General features: G+C 40.9%; 1 long non-coding RNA gene across 3 annotated transcripts in view; it reads right to left on the bottom strand.

The window, feature by feature from the left end:
• Positions 1-301: 301 nt before the first annotated feature.
• Positions 302-14726, bottom strand: part of LOC107836774 (uncharacterized) — a 58677-nt gene continuing 44252 nt past the window's right edge. Inside the window, exons 1-3 of one of the 3 annotated variants that reach the window (XR_001662728.1) lie at positions 13706-13780; positions 1489-1599; positions 302-598 (exon numbers count right to left, since the gene is read on the bottom strand). This is a non-coding gene — a long non-coding RNA (uncharacterized LOC107836774). Of the gene's footprint in view, positions 599-1488; positions 1600-13705; positions 13781-14726 lie in introns of those variants that run through there. The other 2 variants (XR_001662727.1, XR_001662729.1) reach the window with 2 other exon arrangements.

Genomic DNA, 14726 nt, shown 5'->3' with positions numbered 1-14726 from the left:
AACTCTGACTGTGAATGGCACCGTGGTGACCGGGGAGTCGTTGCGGCGTGGGCACATGAAGCCTGCTCCTTCATTTTGGCTTGTGCACAGAAACACATGCACGCACACACGCACGACCTCAAGCCTACGCGCCTTCCAACTTGTCTGAACTTCACAGCTGATTCAAGCCGGGCTTTGTGACGTCTGATTTGATCACTACGGAGAGCTGCCAGCAGTGTTTGCGTTGGAAAGTTGCAGTTCTGACACCGCGCTGTTGGAACGGCACAATGCAAACACACAAAACACCTACTCATGCTTTCACATGGCCTCAGATTTGTTTTATTATTTTTTTTTCTTTCAGGCACAGTGAATGGAGTCACTCGGACAGTGCGTCTGATCTCAGCATGGTGACTGGTGATTACACAGATAAAAGGGCAAGGCACATCCAAAGCGGCGCTACCAGAGGGAGGAAATAACATCCAGTGTTGTTTCGCAGCAACATCAGCTGTGATGGATGGCGACAAGGGTGTTAAATTCCAACACGGAGGTCAGGGTTATCATAGATTTGGAGGCAAAAAAAAAGAAACAGTCCTTGTGTGGTTGGTTTGATATGCTGGACCTAATATAAAGGAAAGATAACGTTTTTCTCATGATTACCAAAGGATGCGACTTTGCTAGTAAAACTTGGACACACAACATGACTTTGTAAAGACTAGTTACTCAGCAACAAACTAGGTTTTGTTAATAAGACCTGATGGAGGATTACTGCAATTTCTTATGGAAACGTTCACTAACGCAGAGTGCTGCAGAGTAACGTTGTTTTGCATTTATAACACGCTGTGCAACCCAAAATGTGTATAAAAACAGCTTTTTAAGGGAAAACTAAAATACTGCTCACAGCTTCAGCGTTAGAGAAATCTCATTGTTAAAAAAAAAAATAGTTAGTAGAAGGTTACAGAATAATTTGAATAATTTTCAAAGCTGAAAATAGACTTTCAGGCTTTAGTTTTCCATCAAGGTGAAGCAAAAATACATAACAGTTCCAAATGCCATCAAAATAGCTTCAGGTTTCATTTCTTTTAAAGGATGAAAACAACCCAAAGAATGCATCCAAAAACAACAGAAAACATAAAGGCAAATATCTGTAACAGACTGAAAATCTGTGTTATGATCCGACGACTGCAACACACACACACGAGGTGTGTGAAATACATCTCTGAAAGCGTAGCACGATAAAACTAAAGTGAGACAAGCTACATGATCAGAGCAGCACACAGCTAACCACTTTTGTTAGCTAAAAACAGAACATTGAGGTTACTTTTTTTTACAGGATTAACTAAACTGGACAATAAACCCATTAGTGACATTTTAAGTATTGCTCCATTAATTCAGAAGGGATTTATTATTATTATTATTATTCACTACACCCCTCAGTGACGTTGGCCTTTCATATTGTACTCAGAAATCTCCAGTTTTGTTTTGTATTTAGTTTTTCTTTTCGGCTTTTACCTTCAGGAAGAAGTTTCCTGTTGCAATCACGAGAATCGGCAGCGAGGCTCCTTTCTCCCAGTGATTGACTTACATTGTTGTTTGGCCCCGGGAACAGCAGCATCTGCAAAGCTGAAATAATCAATGTTTAAAACAGGGCGCTCGCAAGTTGCTTGTATCAGCAAACTAATGCCGCAACGCTTTTCTAATCAGATCGTTTGCATTCGACGCCCCGGATAATTCCCGTGCTCTGATTACAGCTGCGTTTGTCGCGGTGATTTCTGGATCTTCTTCTTTAAACTGTTTACCCACAGCAAACCCCGTGGGCCTGTCTTTTTTTTTTTTTTTGAAGCACATGCTCCATTATCTTTATTGAAGGGCAGTCATCCCTCTCTTGAGGCTCCTCGAGTGCGTGGAGCCAAGTCTGGTGTACAATTACGATCCTCCCAACGAACGCTAACTCGCGGTGATGGAAACTGCTGACAAGAGCGCTGAAGGAAAGGGACAAATGCGACCGGCGTGGCGGAAAGCTCGTTGCATAGGTTGGTCGTCAATGACAGATAAGTCCTTTTAATTAACCTCGACACACAGCTGTATACGTCCGCTGATAAGGTGGAGGAACTCTGATAACGGCTGATGACTTTCAGAAAAAGAGCCACTAATCTGAAAAAAAAAGAGTGTCTGGTGAAAGTTATATCAGTGAGGGTGTTGTCACTTTTTTTTAATTTCATCAAAGAAATGACTTCATGAGGCACTGTATCTTTGAAAATTAAAAAAAAAAAAGGATTTCTCGCAATAAATGATATCTCAGTAAAAATCTACCGTCTGTTTTTCTATTTAACTCAGTTATAGCATATCCACTTATTTAACTCGGGATCACATGGATTCTCTGAAAATGTCATAAGATAACAAAATATTAGGTTAAAAATCATGGAGCCAGTAGAAAAATCACTAGTTCCCAATCATAACTGCACAGCAAATGGTCAAAAGTTTTACAAAATATTCACATTCTCCTCTTCTGGATTACTGCATAGACAAAGCGACCATTGTGAACGACGCTAATACAATCAAGAATGGTCACGCTGGGAAATAATGACCTTTGCTTTATGAGCTACCTTACGCCAAACCTAAAAATATTAAAACGTTGAGGTACCCATTTGGCGTTTCCAGTGAGGAAGGGTAGAGCAGCGGCACAGGAATGACATGGTTAGAAAACGCTAAAACTATTATCATATTGAGAACTTTATTTTCACTATCAGGCATGGTGGTGGCCTCGTTATGCAACTTTGCTATTATGCAAAGACGAATTAGTCATTTCAATGTCTTGACGTGCAAATAATGAGTTTGCAGAAGAAGAATCCCTAAGGTAGAGTGGAAAAAATATTTGAAAAGGAAATTTCATGATTATTCTTTTTTTTTTTCATGACAAGTGGAGTCGGTGCCAACACAACAGTGGGGTTAATCTTTCATAATAACACCGGAAAACTCAAGAGTTTGTTTGAAATAAAAATAAGGCAACAGAGGGCCAGCGGAAAAAAAATAAATAAAAAAATGCAGGTTAATCGCAGGCTTTTCAATGGGGCGTCTTGGCAACCAAAGTTTTTCCTTATCCAAACATTACACGGATAAGGAATTTGCAACCAAGCTCTTTAGAAATCCCTCGGAAAGACACGGATAAACGGATTTGTTGGTGCTGGCACGAGGTGTCAACCTGAAGTGCGGCGCGTTCCATCTTCCACGTCGTAATCTTATAAAACACGGCTGGACAGAAGGGGCCGTTACAGCCGTGCTAATTCAAAATCAATGCGCCGGTCGATTGCAAACACAAACCCCTGGCTCCTGTAACAACGGTGGCGTTATGTTTCCCACATGGAGCGGCGTGGGGAGGAGGCCGTGACCAAGAGCAGCGCAAACCTCCTGATGCGGCACTTCGCCCGCCTCCTCCCTCGCTCGCACGACGGGAACATGCTTATCGCTGCACCTTGGGTGGTGAAGCAGCTGCCAAAATAGCCGCCACTCAAGTTGTGAAAAGACGACGTGATTGAAATGACAGGAGAAGAAAAGCCTTTTAGAGAGAGCGCGGGAAGCATTAACCTGGCTTTAAGTGTTCCGCAAAGGGCCCTGTAGCCCCCATGCCAGCCCCCACACAGCTGAGTTCCTGTGATGTTTATTGCTCTGAAAGGACAACATCGCGGCATTCGCTCCCGTTAAGCGCATGCAGACAACATAATGAAACAGAAATGAGTGATAAAACCTCCCCATAAGCCCTTGCTTTAACTTTGATGACATCCATTTGCAGTTTCGCCTCAATGACACTACATAGCGTCAAGTAAAGAAAAAAAAAAAAAAGTCTTGCCATTAATATTTATGGAAGCTGCTTCCTGCCGGGCAAGGATTATTGTCCTCATTTAAATCCTACTTATGTCAGCCCTCTAAGACACAACCCCAACACACATGGGTATAAAAGTCGATTGCCGGAGTTCTATAATTTTGTTTTATTAATTTATTCCAGCATGAAGAAACAAAGAAGATCCCCTTGGGGGAGTTTCATTTGTTCCTGCATCAAGCTTGGATGGACTCGCTGGGTGACACGAGCAGCATCACAACCGAACTTCCTTGAAAACAGCACTGGGTGAACAATGCGTATGTAGGGGGAGATAAAACTCTCTCTGCCTTTGGATATCCAGGCAGAACAGAGGCAGCCCTTTATTTAAATTCACCCACTGAAACGACCGAGAGACTTCTGGCATTGCAAAAAGATTAAAAAAAAAGGTGCGAGCAGGCCTGTTACTCACGTTCGTCCATGCGCTGGCCTTTGTGAAATAAGTTGGGCTTCCATCTCAGTGGGGATCTCTAAAGCTTCAAGCTGTGTTTGATTGTTCATGCTAGTAGCTTTGCTTCAGGAACCTTGATGTCCGTCCAGTCGATTCATAATTTCTTCCAGTGTGAAACAGCTCCTCAGCCTTTATGCTAGATCAATGTGCACAGCCTTTCAAAACTTCAAGGGTTTTGTGATGTAGAGATGATGAGACTATGATTTAAAAAAGGGGTGGAAATTAAAAAAAAAAAAAGACATAGAAATCTAATTGCCGGAGTGTCCACAACCTTAGAATTGAGGTTTCTTGAGCACACACCACACATCAATAGTGATGAATCTAACGGATTATGAAATGTTCAGTCTTGCCACTGAATTTTCATGATTACTCAGTTGCATCCTTTGCAAGCAAAGTGGTTGCAAAAGTGTTTAATTGTCAAGAAGTAATTTTAGGACCTATAGGAGATTAACAACACAATATCGTAACAAACAAAGATGGTGGTGAACATGAGAAAGCAATCATACATTCCTTAACCCACATCCAAGTGGGTTAAGGAACAAGTTTGCCAGATTAAAAACTTTTCTGCCAGAGAAAACTTGACAGAAATCTGCTCGATCTTTGTGGGGTCATGATTTATAGTCTGATTAAGCCAGAGTGAAACTTTGGGTCATTATTCCACAAGGTCTGCTTTGACCCAAAAAAAGAAAACACAAAAGAAGACCAATGCTAAAATGAGCTTTGGGTATTTGATCAGTCAGTTTTGCTTCCCTCAACACCTTTGGGTGTCTGAAGCTAAAGATATCACTGCGAGTCCAAGAACATGTCAAAATCAACAAGAGGATTGCTTCAGCAGATAATTAAAGCCTTGGAAAGGGCCAGGTGGAGTTCAGAACCAAATCTGACAATAAATTGGAGTCATTTTAAGAATACTATTGACAACAGCTGTCCTTACAAACAGACAGATGCTAAATATTTGGGGAAACGTCCAAGCTACAGACTCCTAGAGACGAATTCCTGTTTGTGAATCAAAAGGTTCTGAAACTAAGAACGTGTTGAAGGGTTCTCACACGTTGACAAACACTTTAAAGGTTTTGTAATGGCTCATTCTTTTTTAAGTTGTAAAAGCTCGGTATTTTAACAGTGGCGGGCAAACGCTTGAGGTCTACACAAAAGGAGGACGCCATGTTCACGAGTTGGATCAGCAGTCGTGGCCTCTATGAATCAATCGTTTTAAGCCTTTTATAAGGTTCAAAAACAGGACAAATGAGTCCAAATTTACTTATTGTACCAGATTAAAATCAAATGATGATGTGTTTGGGAAGTGACTCACTTTAATATCCAGCCTCAAAGAGCCCTCGCAGGCTACTCAGTTATGCAGCCTGTCACTGCCAGGCAAACACACACAGTTATGGCTGGCTTGTCTCCGCGTCTGGAGGAAGGGAAGAAAGGCAGCGCCGCAGCACTGGTGACCATCTTCCAGGAGACTGGATCTATGTCATTTTCTCTGGGACGTTTTTTTTAAAGGCAGAATTCATTATTCATCTAACTTTTGGATTTACATTTTTCCTTGGTTTGGGGGTAAAGCATCTAAATTATTTACCTAAGATGCTCTTGTATTTCTGTGACTCAATTGAAAAAGTAATCCATTTAATTTTTAATCAGATTAAAAAAAAGTACCAATCAGCCATTTTGGAACACCAACAATGAGCATAACCATAGCAACCCAGCAAAAATATCACAGAGAGAAAGTGTGGAAAGCAGTCATTAAGGGACGATAGAAAATTTGAGCAGACGAGCGTGGTGCAGTGCTGAATTACATAAAACCTCACCATTTTCTACTTTATCCAAATAGATTATCTCTGTCTTGATTGGTCCTCTGTTTACACATCCCACTTTGTGATGATTGCCCCATAACTGATGAAATCTCTCATTTCCGTCTTTGATTGTGTCCAAAAAAAAAAAAAAAAAAAAAAAAAAAAAGAGCTGGCACTGCTCGAGCGGCAGGGTCTGGTAAGAATGTTCTCAGGAGTCGCACGCAGGATGTAATCTGACATACTGGATGTACAATAATAGTATACACAATAGTATTTCCATATGTTTACTTCCATTTATCTTTAATTCATTGATACTTCTTTGGCAGCAACAATTGTTGCCTTGTCCTTCTTTGTGAAGTAATCTTGCACCACCGTATTAGGTAGGCCATAATATGGTGCTTCAAGAGATATAAACTGTTTCCAACACATTTTTAAAAAAAAATAATTACAGCCTCAAAGAATTACTTGAATTACTTTTCAATTGAAATACTGAAAAAAATGGTACAGATTTAAAGATGTTGAATTAGAAACCATCGTGATTCCTGTTGCTTCATTGATTCCCTCTTCACAGGGCTAATAGCAGAAGTTCAAACAGGTGTGAAGCCCTTCTGGTTCGCTTTCAGCTTAAAGCGACTATGATGGCTCCTAAATTCCTCGGAGTTCACATCCCTGACAACCTCCGCCGGTCTTGCCAACACCTTTCCGAGAGCAAATGAGCTGTTTATTGCCTTATCGATTACCTCTTGTTCTCGCGCGCCCCGTTCCGCGGGCGTCATTACCATATTAAAATGCGCGCGGCTCTGCCGGAGAGCATTTCGCCTCGGCCGCGATTATCTCTGGCAGTTACAGTCCCAATCAAAATAGGATTTGCATGTGCAGCAAGGGAGCCTGTGATGTGCGCTGCAGCTGTGCCGGTTCCAATTAAGAGGGAGTCGTTGTTCCATCCATATTTCATCCAGCGAGGCATTGATTTCCTGCCAATGCTGTTTTTAGGACACCTAATTGATGGAGTCATCACTTTTATGAATTAAATGCCAACATCAGAGGCCTTTGTCTGTCATTTTGCATGGCTGACTGAGCCCAGTTGTACGCGGGGATTAATCTTTGAGGTTAAAACGGGACAATGTCACTTTCAAGGGAAAGAAAAACACTCCATTCACGACGCTCCAGGTTGCATTGATGCCGGCTTTCTCGTACGGCTGCTAAATTTAGCTTATCTTTGCAAAACAGTCGACGTCCTGATGCGATTACGTCACCACACTTGACGATTTGATGCCGCCGTCTAGAAACTTGCGACCTGACTCAATTAGTATTCAAAGAATATTCCATTTTCTCATCCTAATTATGCTGCAGAAACCCCCTGCTGGGCTCCCCCTGCAGAGCATTTAACATCTACTTCTATTTTACATTTCGCCGTTGTACTGAATAGCCAAACGAGACATTCAGGAGCGTTGCTCTGAGGCCATTTTTGATTCTAAGGCACAGCAGAGACATCAACCAAGAAGGTACAGTAAGTTCCCCCACACTTATGCCGACTAGAATAATCGATGTTTTCAGTCAGAGGGCACCTTATCAAAGTTCTGGCACTCCCACATAGTGTGTCGCACCAGATCAAAGATCTGGACGCCGCGCTCACCTTGGCCTGCGCGGGGAGCTGTCAGGATTTCACATGAAAATTCTTTTTGCTTCCTTATTTCGCCGCGACCGGAGCTCATTTGGAGCCGTGTTTTAATTCCCATTCACTGATGTGGGAAGCTGTCAGCCGGCTGTCGTGGCTTTGCGGTTTTATATAGAACATTCCTAGGCCCGGTGCATGAAAAGGAAACACTACACTGTGCTTATTACAAGCTGATTAAAGGTGGCAGCGAAGACAGATAATGAAGTGAGGCGGGCAGAAAGCTGTTTACAAAACAGTTGAGGTTGATTTATGTGAAGGTGACGCTTAAAGCCTTGAACATCCTTCCTGACTGATTTAGAAATACGTGGACAGCTTTTGGGATGGTTGTCACACCTGACATTTAATTTAGACATTATAGACTTTAATCTAAAATGAAATATGGGTGAGTCACATTGTCCATTGATTTATTTAGGCCACAAAAAACTTACAGAAGTAAATATTGAGACTCTCCAGAGTCGGACGGAACGTCTGTTGCGCGTTTCTGGTGCCATGTCCACAAACAAAACAATAGACGACGAAGTCGCTTTTGTCGACTCGTTTTTGCTACAAAAAGCAATCTGATGACGCCTATTGTTGAGTACAAGATGTGGTGGATGGAGTTAGTTTATTATGGAAGCCATTAAAACCTAAAATAGCAACTCATTGCAGAACATGTTGCAGCCAGATGTCCCCAAGCTTAATGTCGGCGTCCACTCGCCACATGTTTGAAACATTTAAAACTGAACGGGACTGCACTTTACAATAATCTAATTGGACGGGAAACCTAATAGTTAGAAACAATCAATATATTTGTTGAGCTCATACTTATTCTATTTCTTCAATAATTTAGCAGCAATGGGGTTTCTTGAATTATGTTTGTGTTAATACGTATTTTTGATGCACATTTTATTCAAGTCCCACCACTACGTTTGGGTAAAAACCCTGTTGAAAAGCCAGTGATGGTAATTTTTATATTTTATGGACATTGTTTTTTTCCAAACAGCTTGTTTGCTTATGACTCTTTGCCTCTAAAAGTGAGAACTTTGAACTATAGTGAGATAAGGACAGGTCCTCATCGAACCACTTCTGTCACAGGTCTAGTTTAGAAGTTTTTTTAATTACTGCTTTGAATGCTGATGTGCTAAAGTTCAGTGAGGCAGCTTGTTCTTGTTACTGTTTCTTGACATTTAAAGATTAGCTCATATCTGGCTTACTTTAATATAATTTTTATCTCATCTTTTTCATTTTTGAAAAATCGGCAAAAGAGAAAATGGTCTAATCAAAGTATAAACAACAATCGTCCTCGATGTCCTTATTTCCAGAAATGATCAGGGTGTGACAGTAGATGTGAGAAGCCTCTTGCTTCATAACATGGAATATTCCCATTTCATTACTTAAAGAGCTAAAATTAATAATTGGATTTTGGTAATTATTCACAGCACGATTATACTGCTGGACTAGGAGCTGATTTATTTATTTATTTTTTTCTCAATCATGTACAGATGTTAGTGTGGCGTCTGAACAGGGTCAGAGAACCACAGCTAGCTCTCAGATTAGCATTCTGTTGCCTCACTGACATTTAAAACTTATGTATTCAATTTAGACATTAAGTTCCACTATTTGACCTTTTGACACGTAAAGAAAACTCGAGCTGTCGAAACTGAATTAAGGAGAAGCAGTCATATAGGTCGGACTAAATACGCAGTCGCATTATGGCTAAAGTAGTGAACGGAGAGTCAGTAATGAAGAAAAACAATACTTAGAAATTAGGACAAAGATCAAGATGCTTTGCTATGACATCCACTGTTTCCCTGGCTGCACATTCACATTTAAAGCTGCAGGTCCGCTCCTGTGTGAGCTGCAGTAACTTTCCAGTCAATTTTGCCAGTGTTGGAAAAGGTCACAAGGTTCTGCTGTTTCTGAGATGCAAAAGAAGTGAAGACCTGCTCCAGAATACGTAGTTCAATGATTTTGGAAAGATGCTGAAATTGGATGCAAGACAAGCTAAAACTAGACTACCATACCTTTTCTGTATGCTAAAAAAAAATAATAAAGCATAGATAATTTTATATTAGGATATGATGAGATTCTTTGGATCTTTGGAACGGTTTTGCTTTTTTAACCACATCCTATTTCTGTCTTTGTGAAACTTTGTGATGAAAAGGTGCTACATAGATACAATTATTTTACTAAAGTACCTTGCAAATGTAGTAATAGTCCTTCAACATTTTCAATTAGCTCAATTTGCATTGAATCTATAACTCAACTCAATTTGTCCTCTGAGTGGGTTGAAGTTGCTGGTTGTAAGGGGACAAAATGTGAAAAGATTAAAAAATAAAGTCTGGAAATGTCCTCAATATTCCTGTGTTAAGTCCAGTTCGATAGTTTCTGGAATGACAGAAGTATTGTGGTTTGCATGGATGCACTGCTTACTAATTTATCAAGGTATTTCGGGCTTGTTTAAAGATCAACATGTGGGGAAAAAAAAAAAAAAAAGAGAACTTAGTTTGGTGAAGTTTAAATGTCAGACACTTCTATTTCCGGCTGGATATCTCCGTGTCCCTACTAAAGTTTTCATGCAAGACGATTGCTTTTGTAACTTCTCTTGTGCATGTCTGTGGGAGCATCATTTTTTAATGTCCATTTTGCAGCTTCTGTTCCAGGCGAGGCTGGAGCTCTCACAGATGTTGTGTGCAAGATGTCTTAATTATTTCCCATGTCCGCATCCCGGAGGCAGCCAGGATTTCAAACGCTGCTAATTTGACATCTCGACCCCGAGTGAGCGTTCCAAAAAAATCCTGTAAATTTTTGTCAAATTATTTAGCCCTTCTTCTGTGTTATATCAGTTTTTCCTCGCACCTTGGTTTTTAAAAGTGATCCTCATGTCCGTTTTTTTGGGAGGGGATGAATCGAGTCACCTTGAAGCGTTGCCAGAGGATGAGCGCCTGCGGGGACTCTCATTAGGAGCTACACTGAAGAAGCTTCATCAGCTGTCTTTTCTGACAAATGCGGCCTCTCCTGCTGACTGCCATCCCCCCACCCCCACCCAAATCTCTCAGTCTGCATGGAATAGCCCGCCATGAAAGCTGGTGAGGTCAAAAATGCACTGGACTTTCTATAACGAAACCTTCACTGACAGCTGCTGCTTTTAAACCGGCGTGGAAGTATTTTTTTTCCACCAGTGGAAAGGAGTAGTTTCACACACTGTAGTTCCTCAGTTCACTGAATGCAGATGGTATTGATAAAAACCAACCTACTCTTACTCCTGTTAACATCCCAGGATTTTGTGACGTTAAAGCAGAAGGCTCTCAGATGTGTTGGAAAAACTAAAACAGGGTCAATCCAGGAAAGAAAAAAAAGTCCAATAAACAAACACGGAACCCAAATTTTGGATTTTGATTGGTTAGCATGACGTGAGAACTCTATTTGCTTCTGATTGGCTCATCGGGTCTTCATGACGACTCCTTCCCCAGCAAGTTGCCAGATCCCAGTGAGTGGTAAGTTTCTAGAAATGGGAAAAAAAGACACCAGCAATAAAAACAACAAAACTTGGAGTTATTGCTGTTCTGGCAGCCTGATGATATACAGTACAGCTAAACAACCTCATGGAATCTTTCGTAGTTTATAATTAGCCTGCATGTACGGCCTCCAAGCTACTGCTTTGACCTAAATATGGTAAAAAACTAGATGCCCAAAATTCTCAAATGTAACCAACAGTACAAGACTATCATTGTGTGTCATTATCATTATTATATTACAGATTCTTCACTGTTTCCCTGCATTCACACTTCCTTGGGAGGAAGTACAGCGTGTTCCTCCCTCCGGTTGCTGGGCAGGAGTGAATCCACAAAGCCAGGCTTCTTTCCAAAAACAAATGGCCGGTGGTGTGACTTTTTTCAGTGCTACTGTCCAGGCTTCAGTCTGCTTACAATAGCTGTCTGCCTCCTGTTTAAAGAACCGTCAGCCTTCACTGCCAGGTTCTCGCTTATGTCACTGGGTGTTATGGATGTTCAAAAAGCAAGGCTTTTTTCTAAACTCGGCTAAAATTATAACCATCTGCCTCACACTACCACTTGTGAAATGTCACAAGGAATTTATAGTTTCAGGACTGAAATCCAAAACAGTGGAGGATATGCATTAGAGTTTCAGGGAGAACGCCGTTCTAATGTGATTTATTTTCTAGCGTGCACAACAAATTTTGAGGATTATTGTTCACAGCCGATGGGATATAGATAAATGCATAAATACACACATCATTTATAAAGACATACAGTGTAGATCTCCTCTTTTTACCATTTGGCCTCAACTGAAGAACTATGAGGCATTAGAATTTAAAAGAAAGCATGTGTGGGTGATTCAGCATTTAAATCTGCTTTTAATGGAGAGAAATGCACGGGCACGCTAATAAAACATGACATTCAACATGATTCCAAAGATCAAATCCATGTTCTGTTCTCTTTGGTCGCACTGGATATTTTTAGATTTGCCCCGCCACGGCAAATGGTAAATGTAAAGATAAAGGTTTGACAACCGGCTGATCATTTTTGCGTACGTTTTCCCCGCCGCCATCCAAAAACAGGTCTGAATCCTCCATTTTTCTGAGTTTGTACATGTGTTTGGCGCTTCTGTTACACATCATAAATACCAATGGGTGTTTTCTCTGTTAATCTGCTTTGACCATTCAGACCTTCACAAAAACAACACAAACCTAATTTAAAAAAACAGGCAGACGCTGAACATCTGATTTGCTGATTTTTCTATTATTTTTTTCTTCTTTAATTTCAGGACAGTCTCTACAGAACACTCTAAAACCAAATTGACTAATTCAAACCCATGACTCTCTTCTCACATTAGACATTTACGCAAGTTTGAGATTTAATCTGCGCGGATGCTCATTTGATTTAGAAGTGAATGAACTGCTCTGTGGTTTCAGCCGACGCTTTCCCCACACGACCGGAACGGGAACGCCGCCGAGATCAGCAACGTGTGAAACGCGAACACTTTGTTTTCCATGTACTCTGTCCGTATAACGCACTTTTCATCTAATGCGATCAAAGCTTCTTTAACGTGCTACTGTCTTTTTATAGCAAGTGAAAACAGGCCTCTGCTGCTGCTGCTGCTCGTTCTTGTAGAACTAATAAGAAACAATGAAGACTCGCTCCGCTGCACATTGGTCTGTACGTTTCCTGCAAAAAAAAAAAGCCAAGACTCTCATTGTTAGTATCTGTAGTCCCTTCAACAAGCACTGATAGTTGCTTTATCGCCAACCTCAGGTGCTACGAGGAGACAAACGAGGTGCAAACTCTACTGGTTTCTGATAACTAGTTGACAACATTTAATGGCATTCACATAATCCCAAATGAACCTCATTAGTAGACTGCAATACAAAGAAACTAGGTCCCGAGGCGCTGGTAACCACTGCTGCAGAAGTCATTTTCAGAGTCCTCTGGCTGCTCCGTTGGAGGTTCTAAGCCTCTGGGCGAGAGCAGCTGTGGCTGCGCATTTATAGTTATTTAGTATGGTTTTAGGACGGTGCACACCGCGGAGTTTTACTGGCAGCGATCAATCAGCGTGATCAAATCACACTGACTGCCAGAATTCATCAGAAAAAAAAAAGAGACAAAAAGCAGTCTCTTTTTTAAAGCCAGACGCAATATATGTTTAACAAAACTCAAAGTCGTTGAATCTACAAACAGGAACGTCGTCGACAAATTATTTAGGAGACTCGCTACATTGTATGGTGTGGAAGAAGTTAAAAATCATCATCCTTCTGCCTCCATGTTTAAAAGCTAGTATGTGGTGTTTATATGCTGTATTTTCTCGTTCCTTTAGCTTTGCAAACTTGCTCTTGTGGCCTTTGTAGCTGCAAACGCCGCAGCTTTCATACACCTGGTACACCGGACATGTGCAAAACTAACACAAAGTCAACAGAATTGCAATTACTAACACACCATTGATCCAATCTCACCTTACTATGCTGTCGGGATTGAAGGACTTTGATTTGCGCTGCTTTGAACTGACTTGTTCAAAGCAGCGCGATGAGATATAAAAATAAAATTCATTGATTTGCGTCAGCATGTCTGAAATTGATGCCTTGATCTACTTTTCAAATACGTTAGCCATAATAATTCCCCCACTGCTTGACTGCACTCAGAGTATTGGAATTTCATCCCCACAGAGAGCGGATCTTTTTATGTTTTTTTTTTTTTAAACGCCACATTTTTAAAACGCCACACCCTTGATCCCAATACACAAAAGTGACAAACATGTTTTAAACATGTTCCCCTTCATTTCTTCACATAACTTCAATATGCCAACACGTATGGGACGATAAGAGAGTGTTAGCAGCTTTAGCGCTTAGCTTAGCCTTTATGAATACGTTTTCTTCATGCATAATAATGGAATTCAAGTTATCTGGATGTAGCCTTCACTGATTAATGGCCAGCAGATATTGCTACTCAAAGGTCAATGCTGATGACTTTTCCCCTAAGCATAGCGTTAATACACACCTGTGTGCTTCACACCATCAACCTGCCAAGACACCCGTTACTATAGAGATGGTTATATTTGGTGATGATTAAGATCATTTTAGCAATACTTCCTGCTACTTTCCCTTTAGTTTTGACTTTACTTGTGTTCAGTTACTTAAAGACAAATTCTATACAGACTCTGCTTTATCACACTTGAGGCTTAAGGTTTGTCAATTTCATTTTCCCCATGGAAGACGTACAACAACATCCGTGGAAAACAATAGATATGCGTTACTGTGATGCATTTACACTTTTTAGCAGACGCATGCTTTCTTTTACTTCCCCTGTCCATTCTTTCAGCCCTCCATCGTACTTCCAGCTTCCAAAGGTTTTCAGATAACCTCCCTGCCTTATCTCGCACAATGCCGAATCGTACACACACACACACACACACACACACACACACTTAAACGGCCCCCCCAAAAAAAATCGAGGACACGCC

This window comes from Poecilia formosa, unplaced genomic scaffold, assembly GCF_000485575.1.
Source record: "Poecilia formosa unplaced genomic scaffold, Poecilia_formosa-5.1.2 Scaffold83, whole genome shotgun sequence".
Taxonomy (NCBI): domain Eukaryota; kingdom Metazoa; phylum Chordata; class Actinopteri; order Cyprinodontiformes; family Poeciliidae; genus Poecilia; species Poecilia formosa.
This window is presented reverse-complemented; position numbering and strand designations above follow the sequence as displayed.